We start from the raw sequence: 17,958 nt of genomic DNA on the forward strand, positions 1-17,958 counted from the left end.
GAAAATATGGTCACATGATAACGAACTTGGCTGAGGTAATCAATTCATCTCTAAAGGGAGTACGACATTTCTTTATCATTTTTTTTGTCAAAGTGACATATTATTGGTTGACAACCTTGTTTGTAACCTTGGGAAAACAAGCATTTTACTGGATAGTAGGTGGCCACACAATCTACCCAGACCTTCACACAAATTTGCAAACCATCATGCAGAATTTAAACGAGATGAATGTGATATGCGTCTCTCGCGAACAAAATAACTTCTGTGTTTTAAAATATTCGAGGCCATTGAAAGATATACAACACAATGCATATGTGGTTAATCTACGAGAAAGAATATACGACTATGGAGTATTCCAAACATTCACATACTCGTATGCGCACGCCATTGCTATTTATTTTTCTATACGGATTCACTACATACAATTTGTTGATTCAATATACTTACTTGAAACTGTATTCAATGTTTATCAATTCGAGTTTTCTCTCATTGGAAAGAAAAGGGATACGGATAAAGTTGATGAAGAACCTACAATATGGCCATATTTTGTACTACGACTCAAAAATAAAGGTTGTCTTTGATCAACACAGATTTACTATGACGGCTATTTGGTTGAACATCAAGAAAGAACCAGACAAACGAGGCTATGCACTATCTGTAGGAATCCCAGACACATGAAGAACAAATGTCCTAATCGATATCGCCCTCATATTGATTAATTATGCTTTTTCATTGTACTACTTTCGTAATTATCCAAATATATACGTTAGTTTTCAATTTCATTTTGTTTCAAACCATTTTCAATGTGATTTTTACACCGCTTAGAATGTCTCGTATGTAACGAAACTAGCCTCAATTTGAAACATAAGTGCCAATATTACACCACTAATCTTCTAAATTACATAAATTTTCAAATTAATTTCCCAAAAATACTCCCCGGACATGCCTATCAAGCATGTTAGCTTCTTCTTCATGCATAAAAACCAAGTTTTGGAACCATTTTGAACGTGATTTTTACCCCGCTTACAAAGTCTTGTATGTGTCGATATTGTAACACCCCAACCCGTATCCGACCTGAATACGAGTCCAAGGTGTCACATTGACTTTTCAAACGTTTTTCTTTACTAATGACAAAATATATTCAAATTTATAATTCAAGAAAATGATTCTTTACATTAATTAAAAACAATTGATTTTATAAAACATATCAGAGCGTATTCAACTCAATTCTATTAGTACATGCCAACTATATTCAAAAGAACAAAATACCTATTAACCATTACTTTTTTGATCTAGATTTCGTAAGGGAGATGCTAACCTGTCTTGCTCCTCTTAACTTCTCTTCTCGCTTCCAAACCTACGTGTGAAACATTCACACGCTAAGTCGATGACTTAGTGAGACATATAAATAACAATGCATGAACACTTAATAAGCTAATATTATACACAAACATATAATCTTTCATATAACAAATACACACATGTACATGTATATCATTCTCCTCACACTTAGCAATATTGTCAATCCTTCTTAGCATATGATCTTTATTCACTAAATGTGTATATCACATATATAAGGTGTTTGTTGTTATCTCTGTCTTAGACCATGTACACATATGAGAACTAAAGATATACGAGTACATTGAGGTTGTGCACACATATGATATCACCATAGCTCGTATAAAGGTCCACTAAGTGGCATGTGAAATATGTGTCCCGAAGAACCTATCCATATGTTCCGAAGAACATAGGTAACTGTCCATATGTCCCGAAGAACATAGGTAAACTGTCCATATGTCTCGAAAGATATAGGTAACCCTCGACTCTTGGCATGCCAACTATACCTCTAGCTCTCTTTTCACATAACATGGGCATTCTCTTTCATATTATTTCCCATATTCATATAGACATATGATTCACTTTCACATATTACATATAATTTCTCTTTCATATATCTCATGTCTTATGATCATGTAAGCACATTACTTATTTTCATATGATTTCACATTTATATGTCACATATCACATATACTTATACTCATAGGGTTCGATATCATTGAACTTATTTCACTTTTCCATATTATCACACATGCATATAAATCTTCCTTATATCTCTTATATTATAGTTTGATATCATCATTTATACTCAAGTCTCCTCACTAATATATTGTTCTCATATTATTCTATAGTCTAATCTCATTTAACTCATCTCACTTCTCATTTAGTCATATAATCCTTTTATACTGATTCCTATAATTGATCACATATATTATGTAACATGTATGTTCACCTATCATATATTCGTACAACTCCTTATATCCCTATCATATAACTTATTTCATATTCTTATATAATCATATATATCATTTGTACTATTTCACATGACTTATCACACTAACATATATTTGTACATAAATCATGTAACATACACAACAACATGTCAACACATATATTCATGCACACATATAAATCATAACAAATACATTATTCTAATTATGAATTAGTGTATTTTACTATCGGAAATAGACATGTCGCAAGTCTTATTTCCATTAAACATCATGTACAATTAATATGCACTCACCTGGCCTTACTAGTCAATATTGTTCCCTTATCTCTTCTTGATGGCTATTACTTGACACCTTGTCCAAACATTGCTCTCGATCGATATCTACACAATCATACGTATAATATACATATCAACATTCTACTTGGCATAATCTAATCTATCACTTCTTAGACTAAAAGAAAGATCTATTTCTATTTTCCCTTTTAAGTGTATCGGTACACACTATAGTGTATCGGTACATTCCTAAACGAGTGTATCGATACACTAGCTATGTATCGATACACAAATTACATTCAAAAGTTTTCCTATTCAAGGGGGTATCGATACACTCTTTAATGTATCGGTACACTTTGAATATTTTCTACATTTTTCTCTTGATGTATCGGTACATGTTGAATGTGTACCAATACACCTTACCCAGAAATCATATTTTGAGCTCGAATATTCCCTCAATTCCTCACATATACTTCATGTTTTAACCCTTTACATATTCATAACTCATATGTACATGCTTAAACCCATTTCTACTCATTCATCCACATCTTAAACCTCAAAATCCTATCCACCATATGGAATTCAAGAATTAAACTAAATTTTTAACATGTTCTAGATTCAATTCTAATTCTTTAGACTTCTTAATCCTTCTTATGCCGAGTCAAAAATCTCATTAAAACTCTAAAACCCCAAACCATATCAAAATTCATCTTAAAACTCATTTTACAAATCACATCCTAATTCACTCATCTTATTGTTTTAAGCTTATATAAGCTTTCCTTAAGCTTATATAAGCTTTCCTTAAGCTTATATAACACCCAATTACTCCAACCCAACATATAAATTCAAGGAATTAACAAGTTGAAATCAACTTACCTTTATAGCTAGAGCAACGGGAGGAAGAAGAAAGAAATAGTTCTGGACAATTCTCATCCCCTTTCACGTGTAAATATCTTATTAAAGGGAATTAAAAATATATTTTACACTGAAATTACCATATTTTCCTTCACTCTTTTCATAATTATAATTTAATCAATATTGAAATATTCCTAATTAAGTCATTGAACTTTTTAATTTTCCTTAAATTAATCCCCAAATTTTAAAAGTTCTCATTTTGGTCACTGACCCGGATTCCAGATGTTACAAATCTACCCTCCTTTTAATAAAATTTGTTCTCGAATTTTCATTGCACACATTGATAAGAACATATCTTCTAATGTTCTCATGTTGCCTCTTTTATTTAATCTTTCATTCCTTTAGTTCTTCAACTACCTTTTTCCCTTATTCATTCATCTACTGTCGCTTATCATATAAACAGTAACCTCATCCATTTATGTCTTTTCTCTCATTTGATTCTACATTTTCCTTTGACCTTTCTAAAATCCATATAATTTCACTCATCACGTAGACAGTAACATCCATTTTCATCACTCAATATCATAAATTCATCTATAATTACCTTATAACAATAACCAAACTCTTATTCCATCCTCATTTGACCAAGAACACAACCTTAAATCTTCTTCAATTGTGATTAAACATATACTTTACAGAATCAAACAATCTTTTCACATTACCTTGCACATTTTTTCTTACTCTACTTTTCAAACTTGGACTCTTACTCACACACAGTAATATTCATATGTTCCAATATCAAACGTTCTAACTTTCTTTGTCTTATAAACTGATCGTCGATATGCTCATTCTTAAACTTTTCTATTACTCTATATCTTATCTTAAACATGTGAATCCTTATATCCTTCACTACATCATATTTATATAATCAAAATATACAACTATATCCATATCCGTTTCATATTTGGTTACCTTATCCTGACAATATCTTCAAATCTTTGTAACTTCAATACACTATTCATCATATATCCTTATTAGTCAGCATCAACTCTTTCAATTTAGCACGCAAACCCTTATCAAATCCACATTCTTAACTATACAATATTATTCCCTTGTTTCAAACTCATAAACTCTTGTTTCATTTATCTGATACGCTTATCACTGATGCACTTATTCTCGAACTCTTCTACAAATTCTCACTGCATCATTTGATCTCCTAACGTCCTTATAGTGACAATTGTTCACCATATTCTATCTTATCCACGTAATAACAAAACTACTCCATATAATTTTTCCGATTCAAAACATTGAAGACCTTCTATCACTATTCGAATATGATTTCAACTTTCTGAAATCAACATTTGATCATACAAGGCACTTTCTGAGGTGTCCGCTCTTCATCCTGCCTGGCCAGGGCATGTGAATTTGGTAAATAACACAATTTAATATTGTTACTGTATCGGAAAAATGTCTCGAACTATGATTCTCATCCAATCGTAACATCCCACATTCTATTTTACAACTGCAAAAAGTAAATAATACAATAAAATTTCATAAATAATTAAATATTAAATAAATATAATATATAAAAAATATTTTATCTTTTAAAAACTATAACAAAATCTATTTAGCTTAATAGAAGGAAGAATGTGAAACTAATTTTGATATGGTTTGTTATTTGGATTCGGGTGAGGGGATGGGGATGAGTGGGTGGGCGGAGTTTAAGAGTGTTAGGTCGGGTAATAATTGAACGGGGAATAACGGAAGACATACCTCTGCAACGCGCCTTCTTTGTGTTAGAATTTCCCCACGAAGGCGCGTCCCCGATAACACGCCTTTCCACTATTGTGTCAACTCGGACAAAACCCACCGAAGGTGTGCCTCTTGCAACGCACCTTATTAGAAAAGGTGCTAGATCAATAAAATTTTAGGAACATATATCTAACTTGTAATATTTTATTATTATGGTGATTTTTCGATAAAAATGGCTTGCAAAATCAAATCCCTAATTAATTCTAAACCAACCTCATTTTCCCATGCTATTATATTCCCTATTTTACCTGAAAATGAGATAAATAAACCTAAACAGTGAAGACGGGGCTCTTCAAGGCATTGAGACTTGTGCCAGTAAAAAGAGATCAGGAAGAGGACAATTTGGGGGAAGTAGTGGGGGCCTTTGCTTTGAAAAATGCAGTAGCAGGTGAGGACAAAAAGGCATCTCTCTCACTCAAGTAAGATGTTATTCTACTTGTATCATAAACAGATGGTTCACATAAAACTAAAGCTCAAGTCTAGAAAGTGTACATACTGAATGATTCAGGTGTCTTTCTCAATCTTCCAGGGTACACAGATTTTAAGTTAAGAACTAAATTAACACACAATTCTTTCCTTTTGGATATTTATTACGTTCTGCACTTGTAATCAGCAAAAACAACAGTCTTCATCTGTTCTCCTCCTCCTTCAAGTTGATCGATACTACCCTTGAATTTGGCTAAATAATTTTGATATTCATCCATAATTATGTCAAAAAGGATAACTGAATGAATATCAGATGAAAGAAGCTCTCTTTGCACTTCTCTTTGTTCACCTCAAATCATTCTATTATGTTTCCACTTTCCTCCCTTCTTTTAAAACTGTGCTTTAGTTTACAGTAGAATAATGTAACTAACTCGGCCAAGGTTGACATTCTGGTAAATTTGTGGGTGTCAATTGTCAAACACCGTGCAAATGCTGAAATTCTGCTTAACTTTGAGTAGCATGTGTTGGTAATGCTCAATCCCACATAGAGTTGGAAACACTAGTGGGAATGATATTTAAGGTTCACATTCTCCATTCCTTGTTGAGTGTTAGAGAACAAAGCGTGGTAATATGTGTCTTTGACACGTCCTCACGGATACTATTTTTTTAGAGAAATTTCGTAAGGAATTTTTCTCTAAAATATTAAATGAAAAATGTGAAAGATTCATCTGATATTTATAGGCTACTGAAACTGTTAAAGTTTGAATATTTCAGATGATAACAGTTGATTATTAGTTGTCTGAAATTAAATAAATTAAACAATTACTTTTCTAAATTAAATCAGAACATAAGATGTATCTGGACTGATTTCTAGTTTTGTTCATGGGAGAGACAAGCTGTTAATATCAGGAGTTATAACTGTTGAGTTTTTATGCAATGAACTTGGACTCTTTTTGAGATGGATTCATAAAGATATTTCAGAGTTACAAAAGGGTTTAAATTCAGAATTAAAATCAAATTTAATTTGATTTTATTGTTAGATGAATTTACCCTTACTTCAAGCCTATAAATAGAGAGCTAAATTTAGCTTCTCAACTCACTCAACATTCTGAATTCACTCTCTAAGTGTTTTCTAAACTTGTTCTCTGTGTACTTTCCAATCAAAAGTGTAATACCACCAGCAGTCCACTCCGATTTTGGGTGTACGAAATTTAGAGCGACCGTGTTAACCTCGGGGGACGGGCCGCCTACTGCAGCGATTACACACATCGGGGCGAATTTGTTTCTAAGGCAGTGGTTAATACCACGATACGGTTAATTGGTTCTTTATTTATATATTTCAGTATATATTTTTCCAGTCAATGCTAATGTCTCATTTTGTAGCAGTCTATTTTACCAACAATTTAGAAACGAATTCCACGTATGGTTGCAAAACGCAATAGAGTTTCAACTATTTATTGTTGAAAATAAAAGTTCAAACGAACACATGTCCAACAAGTAATAGAAAAACCGTTGGATTCGATAGAGGCTGGTGAATTGCAATTTCCGTTGGGATTGTTGGAACCGCAAAAGAGTTGTTTGTGTTTCTGATGAAAAGAAAAATTGTCGAACGTCTGTTATGTTACTTTGATTATAGTAACAATACTATCAATTTAATTGGTAGTTCAATTTCATGTTAAAACCATTGAAAGTCTTTTAAGGCGTGGAGTTTTTATTGCATAATAATGCATACGTTTTATTATAATAATGCATAATAATGTATGAGGTTTAAAACCATATGCACGTTAGAAATTAAAGCCATTAAATATTGTTTTTAACATTGGTTTTAAAAGTGATAAATGCATGATATTAATGCATTAACGATGCATGGATTGGAAATGACATGAAGAACAATGATTTGTTTTATAATTTATTGCAATAAAATTATGAGAGAAACGTTTAAATTAATGTGCATTAAGAAATGTTATAAAACGTTGTTTATTATAACATTAAATGATTAATGTATAGAAACATTTAAGCATGAATCAAGGTTATTCATGATTAATTCAATTTAAATGCAATAAAGTTGTGTATTAAAAGTTTACATGAAATATACGTGAAAACATTTTCTGTTGGTAGTTTCATGACATTTAATTTTATACATGAATATTGATTATAGCCATTATATAATCTAAATGTTTCAAGTTTCAATAGTAGGTTGAACGATTTATTAAATAGCTATATAAATATTTGTTAATAGCTATATAAATGTTGGTGTTTTTTAAACGTTCAATTTTGAAACTTGCATGCTATAATCAAGAAGTGACATGACTATAATGTTATGAACATTGACATTTCGGTATGAGAGATAATGCATGTATGATATTTGGTTCATGTGGATATGAGTAACTATTTATTTTCATGTTAGGGTAAGACTATTACGTTTCTAAATAGTAAGTTGAAAATAAATGTCAACTCTATTGGTCGTACTAATAATTTCTTGTGAGAAATTTATAAAGACAACAAAACAGTTGCAATTTTGGAGAATCATGAAGATGATGATGTTGAACGAGAAGATTCTTCAAATATGGTGATGCAAAGAATGAAGTTTTATGCATTGTGAACAAGTCTATTTGGAATTGTGATTCTACCTACGAGGTCAGATTGTTTAGACTTGTTGCATGTTAATTCATGCGTTTTAAATAATGAATTAGATTGCATGAGCCTTTAAGATAGTATTTAAAACTCAGTGGATATTATGAAATGAGATAAAACCTCTAGTAAAGATTAAGGTAGTACTACTAAGGCTAAGGTAGTAGTTTGAGCCCAAAATATATATGCTTAATAAAATACTATTGTGAATAAAAGTATCAAGCATAAATCTTTAAGAAGCCTTAAGAAAGAGAAAATCTATAAATAATTTATTGGAAAGTAGTGTGATGAGTATGAAAGTGTGTCTAGGATTGGTTCTATGAAGACTTGGCACTTAAGTGTGCCTAGTGCACCACCTCTCTTTCATAGAAACCTACATGGTGCATTGTTCATTACTATGCTCACTATTCCAATATTATGAACTTATTGAAGAAGTTAAAAGAGTATAGATTAATTTGGTTAAGTGGAATACCAAATTTAGTCATAGTAAATAAAATATATGATGATCTCTTTAAGGCTAATATGTTGAATATCATGAATGAGAATATGATAGACACTATTGCTACTAAAAGTGTCTTGTAGCTATTAAATCTCTTTAAGTGATTTTCCTAAGTAGAGGAAAGAAAAGAGATTATCTATTTCAGAATTTGTGCTAAAATCTTTTGTTTTAAACTTGAGATCATTTTTCCTGATGTTAGGAAAAAATAGAAATTCATTTTGAATGAGGAAAAGTCATAAAGAATTTCATATTGGTTTATGCATTTTAATCTAAATGATTTGTAACTTCTCAAAACTTTGAGAATATAATTATGTGTAAACAAAACTTGAGTTTGTTAAAATATAGTTTTATGGCTAGAACTCATAACAAACTTTATTCTAGTATGATTATTTGTTTACACGTTTTACAAGACACTTATGGATATCCTAAAATGTTAGAAATGTGGGGGTGTCTTAAAATGTAGATTAAATGCATAAACTCAAATCGAAAATATTATATCCACTTCTTCTAGTATTCTTGCTAGGTTTTCTCAAGAAATTGATTTCGAGCCTAGAAGAAGTAAAAGGCTATTTGGACCAAATTTTATCACTTCCTTTATTTCTGAGATAAATGATTTAGACTATCTTTCTGATCATATAGCTTAAATATTATATGAGGATCCTAAAAAAAGCTATAAGATCTATCGATGCTAGTTTCTAGAAAAACGCTATTAATGATAAACTAGAATCGATAATGTCTAATCATACTTGGGATTAGTTGACTTGCCTAGAGGATTTAAACCAATCTGTAGCAAATGAATCTTCCGGAAGAAAATGAGACCAGATGGTTTGATCCAGTGGTACAAGGCAAGGCTAGTTATCAGAGGTTCACTCAAAAGTTTGTTTTAGACTACTTTGATTCTTACTCTCCCGTTATGAACATCTCAATGATCCGTGCATTATTTGCACTAGCCTTCATTCATAAGTTGCAAGTACATCAAATGGATGTTAAGACTGTATTTTGAATGAAGATCTAGATGAGGAGATCTATATGGGAAAAATGGTACAAGAAATTTCATAAAACTATATTTAGTTTTGGTTTTGTTGTGAATGGTTCGGATGATTGTATGTATTCGAGGATGTTTGGTACTGATTGCTTCATCATAGGTTTTGTATGTTGATGACATGTTGATTTTCAGTTCTAACATTGAGTCTATTAACAAAACAAATAGTTTCTTGTCCACTAAATTTGAGATGATGGATCTGGGAGAAGTCAATGTAATCTTAGGAGTCAAAATTACCAACACTGAAAAGGGTTTTTCTTTAAGTCAAGCACACTATATTGACAAAGTGTTAAAGAAATTTGATAGTTTTGATGTCGTCCATGTTCGAACCCTTGTGACCCTAGCATTATATCTCTTTAAGAATAAAGGAAGTAGCGTTTCCCAAATAGAATATGCTAAATTAATTGGAATCTTAATGTTCTTAATGAACTATACTCGGCCTAATATTGCTTATGCTACGAGTAGACTAAGTAGTTATACTCATAATCCGAGTGATGAATATTGCATTGCTCTTAGACGCTTACTGAAGTATCTTAAGGGTACTTTGGATTGGAAACTTGAGTTTGTTGGCTATCCTGCGGTACTGGAAGGATATTGTGATGCCAATAGGGTTTCTGATAATGATGAGGTAAGCTCTACGAGCGAGTATATTTTTACTTTAGGTGGAGCAGCAATCTCATGGAAATCATCAAAGCAGACTTGTATTGCTCGTTCTACCATAGAGTCAAGTTTATAGCTCTTGACCTAGCTAGGCAAGAAGTCGAGTGGCTCAGAAGCTTGTTAGCAGATATTCCGTTGTGGGGAAGATTGACTCCTACGATTTCTTTATTGTGTGATTCACAAGCTATAATATGTGTACAATGGTAAGAAAAGACACATTTGCATAAGGCATGAATCAGTTAGACACTTAATAAAGAATTGAGTGCTCTATTTATAGTATGTAAAGTCGGAAAGGAACCTAGCAGATCATTGGTCCTAGATTTGTCGAGGGGGATGGGCCTAAAGCCTATTGGTTGAGGAATTCATGGTGGATACCCAACTTAGTTATCTAAGTTCCATGTGGTTAAACGAAACCATGGAAAGACTCATAGTGCACATTCATATTGCCTATCCCTATGATGAATAATGTGCATGCCCAAGATGAGCTTAAGTGCTCTTAATAAATTCATAGTCCAGGCTTTGGGTGGTCTTAGTGAGAAAAACTTGATGAATTTATCGATTTTGGCTGAATATCTATTCTTAATAAGTTCATAACCCAGAGTGAGTGGGTAGTCCTAAACAAGAAGGAAATAATACCGACAGAAATGTTGAGTTTGTTAAACTCTTAATAAATTCAAATCCAAGAATTTGGATGGTTCTAGTGGGAAGGACTTATTGAATTTACCGATTACTGAGGTTGAATATTTATTCTTAATGACTTCTTATCCCAGAGTTTGGGTGGTTCATTAATAATGAACTTGAAGAAAATCACCATACCCTTTGTGAGGTTGAGCTATTATAGAAGCTCTTAATTATTTCATAACCCTGTTAAGGGTGGTTTATGTCGAGATAAACTTGATGAAATAACCTATGTAAGTGAGAAGGGTTAGCCGCCTTCTATGAAAAATGTTGGGCCATTTTTCTAGCACACTTACTAGAATCCTGAGGTAAGATGGCTAAATATATGCTTTTGTATATATATATATATATATCTTACACATCGAGGACTGAAGTGGATGAAGGGGTTAGTTGTGTGTTATGAGTTTACCCCCATCTTAGAAAATTCAAGACTAGTTTCACTTATCAAAGAGAAGGAGTGCTCATCATCACTATGTACTAGTTCCAGATACGTTCACTAGTGCTTAAGCTACTAATCTCGCTATTGCTCTTCTGGAAAGATTATTTTTGAGTTTCAAAAGAATTCTTTCGCATTAGTGGGGGAATGTTGGTAATGCTCAATCCCACATAGAGTTAGAAACACTAGTGGGAATGGTATTTAAGGTTCACATTCTCCATTCCTTGTTGAGTGTTAGAGAACAAAGCGTTGTAACATGTGTCTTTAACACATCCTCACAGATATTATCTTTTTAGAGAAAATTCATAAGGAATTTTTCTCTGAAAGATTAAATGAAAACTGTGAAAGATTCATCTGATATTTATAGGTTACTGGGACTGTTAAAGTTCGAATATTTCAGATGATAACAGCTGATTATTAGTTGTCTGAAATTAAATAAATTAAACAATTACTTTTATAAATTAAATCAGAACTTAGATGTATCTGGACTGATTTCAAGCTTTGTTCATGGGAGAGATAAGCTGCTAATATCAGAAGTTACAAGAGTTATATGATTTAATTTCAGGAGTTATAACTGTTGAGTTTTTATGCAATGAATCTGGACTCTTTTTGAGATGGATTCATAAAGATATTTCAGGAGTTACAAAAGGGTTTAAATTCAAAATTAAAATCAAATTTAATTTGATTTTATTGTTGGATGAATTTACCCTTACTTCTAGCATATAAATAGAGAGCTAAATTGAGCTTCTCGACTCACTCTCAACATTATGAATTCACTCTCAAAGTGTTTTCTAAACTTTTTCTCTGTGTGCTTTCTGATTAGAAGCGCAATACCACCAGCAGTCCACTCCGATTTCGGGTGTACGAAATTTGGAGCGACCGTGTTAACCTCGGGGGACGGACTGCCTACTGCAACGATTACACACATCGGGCGAATTCGCTTATAAGGCATGGTTAATACCACGACACGGTTAATTGGTTCTTTATTTATATATTTCAATATATATTTTTTCAGTCAATGCTAATGTCTCGTTTTGCAGCAGTCTATTTTACCAACAGCATGAAGACCATTTAATATGGATTAGGTAAAGCTAATTTAATCTTCATGCATTTGAAAACTTTGCTATTGGATTAACAGCCATTTGATTTTGGCAAAAGCTGAATACTTTGGAACAAAATCTGGGTTATTGGGAAAGTCAGATTTCAGGTAAAGAGCAAGCAGATAGGCACGTACTCCCTACAACAGGCCGAATAAAAGACCGCAAATTCTGATCTATTGGGTAAAATGAGTTTCTTTATAGGGTAAATTACTTATTTAGTTTCTAAACTATCAATTTTAGTCTGTTCTAGTATCTAAATTTTTTATTTTTTCAATATCATACCTAAAATTTAGCTTTTGTTTTATATTAGTACTGCCATTAAAAATTTTAATTTTTTTCATTTTAGTACATATGTTTAAAATTTAACATTAAATTTTGAAAAACTAATAATTTAAGTACTAAAATAGATCAAAATTGATAGTTTAAGTACTAAATGTATAAAGTTTACTGACAGATACTAAAATGATATGAAAACTAAACGTTAAATATGATTTTAAAAAATTTGAAAGTTTATATTAAAATAGACTAAAACTAATAATTTAAGTATTAATTAAATAATTTACACTTTTTAATATATGTAGACCCAACTGCAACAGGACCCATATTCTAAAAGCCCATCGTTTTGATTTCTTAGTAGCTTCAAGATGACATTTCATTTTCCTGGTTTCTTAATTCTAAAGTTCATCGGCTTAAAGGGTAGGCCCCAAGAACCACCCACCAGTGCACATGCAAAAGCTACCGTAGAATACATGCAAAAGCTACCGTAGAATACATGCAAAACATTTCATTTAGACAATTTCCTGGTTTTCAAGTTAGAATCGAATTGAAATTTTGAGTTGCTCGAAAAATAAAAAATTTATCTAAATATTTTGATAATTTTACGATTTAGTCAATGATTTCATATTTCTTCAATTTCTCATTTATTTTATGTCCATATTTTTTACCAACTTTTAATTACATGCTCCTAAATCATCGTAAAATACATATGTAATCTCAATTTCTATTTTTGATAAAATTTTTCTATTTTTCAATTTAGTCCTTCAATTGTTCATAATTTTATTATTTCTTCAATTCACCCTTTATTTTAAGTCATTTTTACCAAATTTGTACTACATGCTCATATACCTAAATAAATATCTATGTAACTTCAATTCTTACTCTATTTTTACTAAATATGTACTTTTTTTTAGTCATTTAACTTTGTATTTTACTCTATTTGGTCTTTTGACTACAATTGCTGCAAGTTCTTTATTCCCATTAATTTCTAGACTCATTTATATTCTAATCAATATTTTACTCTCAAAATATTTTCTTTAAAATATAATATTATGAATATATTTTATAATTTTAGATTGTATTTTATATATTAAATAAAATTACAATGTGAATATATATATATATATTATATGGTAAAAAAAGTAAAAAAATTGGAAGAAATCCGCCATAATATCATAAATAATTATAATAAAATTAATATAAAAACTCAAATAACTCGACTTTAATTTTTTAAACTCGATCGACTGAAAAATATTAAATTAAATTCAAATTATAAAATACAATTCATTAACTAAAATAACTCAAAATTTATCGATTCAACTGACTTCATCAAATGTTAATCCTGTCTGCTTTCACTTCGTCAAAAAAATTTACTGTTTTCACTCGTACGGTAACAAAAACAAGAACAAGAAGCAGCACTGGTTATACAGATCCTCTGAACACCAAACACTTGCTGAAAATAAAACATATTGTTCTACCTCTTATTATCATTTTCCCGTTTTCAACTTAATTCTCCTGTAATACTCAGTAATGAAACTATTAAAGACTTTATAAAAAAATAATTGATTTAGTGAAATAAGATGTAATACCTCTAAATTAGTAGATATACTAAATTAATAAATCAATAAATCGGATACCACATTAATTAAAAAATATGTTAAAGATTGTCTTTTTTTTTCTTGATATCAATCTGGGTCTTCTTTAGCTTCAGACTCGGCAATGGACGCATCTTCACTTTCGAGATGCACCACCGTCTCTCTGAACCCGTCAGGAACTGGTCCAACTCCATTGGAAAACTCTCGAATTGGCCTTTGAAAGACTCTTTCGAATACTACGCCGTTTTAGCTCAACGGGATCGTCTCTTCCGCGACCGCGAACTCTCCGGTGTTAATGCAACCCTTTCTTTCTCCGATGGCAACTCCACTTTCCAAATCAACTCTTTAGGATTCTAAAGATCTTCTCTCCCCTTATGTTTTCTGGGAAGTTTTAGATATAGGGTTTTGGTGATATTTTATTTCTGCAAATCTTGATTGGGATTTTTATGGGGTGCAGTTTACATCACACAACGGTTCAATTGGGGACTCCGGGGGTGAAGTTCATGGTGACACTTGATACCGGGAGTGATCTTTTCTGGGTGCCCTGTTAATGTACCAAATGTGCTCCAACTGAAGGAACTACCTATGCTTCTGTATGTTTTTTTCTTATTTTCCTTTCCCTTTTTACTCTTAAATTCTAAGTTTCCTTGGCCTTTTTCTTCATGTCTATAATGCATTTTGAAAGATGAAACTCTTAAGAATGCACATCAAGTTTCCCCCATAAATGCAGGTCTATTTTAAATCTGTTCATAGCAAAATTTTGCAGTGGCGTTACTCTTTGTTCATTCTAGAAGTCATACGCAGTTCAAAGAATCAGAGTCATATATTTAAGAGGAAAAAAATGTATCTCATTTTTTTTAAATTGGTCTGCTCTTAACTTCTTGCCCTTGTACTGATGGCAAACTGTGCACTCTTTTTGGTGACAGAATTTTGAGCTTAGTATATATGACCCTAAAGGATCATCCGCTAGCAATAAGGTTGCCTGCAGCAGTAGCTTGTGTGCACAACGTAACCAATGTCTCGAACATTTAGTAATTGTCCTTACATGGTATCTTACATGTCAAACTTCTACCTCTGGGGTTCTAGCGGAGGATGTTCTTCACCTAACAACTGAAGATGGTCATCCGGAATCAGTTGAGGCAAATGTCACATTTGGGTAAGTTCTCTTAATATTCAGCTTAATTGGTTTGCATGCCTTATTCTATAGTTTTTCTGAAAGGCTCTGCACAGGCCATTATTTGTTTCCAGGCGTTTGTCTAGGTTCAGATGAAAATACAATATGAATTGTGCAACTGTGGGCAGGTACAAAGCGGATCATTCCTCGACGTTGCAGCTCCCAATGGTTTATTTGGGCTTGGCATGGAGAAAATAGCGGTTCCTAGCATTTTATCACATGAGGGTTTAACGGATGATTCATTCTCCATGTGTTTTGGAAATGATGGAACTGGATGGATCAGTTTTGGAGACAAAGGGAGTCCAGACCAAGAAGAGACGCCGTTTAATGTTAACCCATCACAGTAAGTGATAATTTTCTAATTTTCTTGATGCTGATCACTGTGAGTTTAGATCGATGTATTTGCAGATTGAACGTTTTATGTTAACATCTAGTTGCGATTTATCTTGCAATCCGACGTATAACATTACTGCAACCCAAATCCAGGTGGGGACAACTTTAATTGATGGTGGTTTTACAGCTCTTTTTGATTCTGGGACCTCATTTACATACTTGGTTGACCCAACATATTCAAATCTTGCATCGAATTAAGTAATCCACATCTTAAAACCGATGAAACTTGATGCTGCGACTTAGTAATTTATATTCTTTTACAGTTCCATTCTCAAGATAGTCGTCATTCGACTGATTCAAGGATCCCTTTTGAGTACTGTTATGATATGAGGTTCATTGTCGAGTCTAGTTTATATCTTCTATTTCACTGCTTAGGTTGAATTCTATACATCTTATGATTTTGATTTGTGGCATGCAGCCCTAATGCAAATACAAGTTTAATACCTAGTATGAGCTTAACCATGAAAGGCGGAAGTCACTTTCCCATGTACGACCCAATAATTGTCATTTCGACTCAGGTAGTGTACTGTGCCTCGAGTTTTTTCTTTCTTTCTTTTTTGATATTATTGCAACTAAACAATTTACCTCTAATGATTTGCAGAGTAAATTTGTATATTGCTTAGCTGTCTTCAAGAGTACGGAACTGAATATAATTGGACGTAAGTGTTTCTCATTGTAGGCGATTAGTTGATGCTTCTGCTGTGTAATTAACTCAAATGAATCTAGTTCCTTTGTTGAATGACTATCGGCGTTAATTGACGTTTTTTCCTAATGGTTTTTGTGTTCGCTTTTCTGGCCGTTCGTTCATCGGAATAGAAAACTCTATGACCGGCTACCGCGTGGTTTTTGACCGAGAAAGATTTGTCTTGGGTTGGAAGAAGTCCGATTGTAAGCGATGATTTTGTTCATAAACGTACATTTCCATTATGCTCTAATATGTCAAACCTGGTTACCTACATTTTTCGTTTGCTTTAATACAGGTTATGAAGTTGAGGAATCGAACACGTCCGAAGAAGAATAACATCCTGTCTCTGCACCCCCTGCCATTGCTTCCGGAATCCATAATTGTTCGACTCCGGGATCAACGAAAGATATAAAGACAAACAACAACTCTCACACATCAGTTGCCTTGCCATCCTGCCATCTCCATGCTTCTCTCCTGTCGATCTGCGGACTCATCTCCACATTGCCTCTATTCTTGTAGTACATTTTTGGGCTACTTTCTCAAGCTACACCCTCATGTAATCCTTCATAGACATAACGATGAGAAAATACCTTTAGACCATCGATAAGCAAACCCTATCCGAGCGCATTACACTCGCTATGTACGATTGTACCATTGTTCATTATTGTTGTATTGTCGATGTATAGCCGCAATACAAATTTAGTAGTATATGTTTATCTGCGTTCGAATTTTCAACAATGCAATGACATTGCAGCTTCCTCTTTGACTATCCTTATGTCTTATTAATGAAGTAATCAATAATTTCCGGTTTTCACATGCGAAGACTTAAAAGCTACAGCTAGAAGCAAAGTAAACTCTGTTCCCTGCCTACGTCACGGCTTCTTTTACGACATGGAGTCCAAGTGTGCTTCGACGGAAATTTTACAGTATGACATTTTAATATAATGCTAAAATAAAGTATAATCGATTTTGTTATTGTTTAAATAATAAATCGGTAAATAAATTACCTAAAATATTAATTTTACCTAAAACATCAATTTTTGAACATTTCCGGTAAAAGTGTCCAATAATAATAAAATTAGTAGCGCCTAATAATGTTTTTGATCATTTTTTACCGGTTTTGTTATTTAAACAAT

At 32.4% G+C, this 17,958-nt stretch overlaps 1 pseudogene; it reads left to right on the forward strand.

Moving 5' to 3' along the window:
- Positions 1–5,111: 5,111 nt before the first annotated feature.
- Positions 5,112–17,505, forward strand: LOC120216179 (annotated as a pseudogene).
- Positions 17,506–17,958: the final 453 nt, after the last annotated feature.

Source organism: Hibiscus syriacus, unplaced genomic scaffold, assembly GCF_006381635.1.
Source record: "Hibiscus syriacus cultivar Baekdansim isolate YM2019G1 unplaced genomic scaffold, ASM638163v2 tig00110159_pilon, whole genome shotgun sequence".
Lineage (NCBI taxonomy): Eukaryota > Viridiplantae > Streptophyta > Magnoliopsida > Malvales > Malvaceae > Hibiscus > Hibiscus syriacus.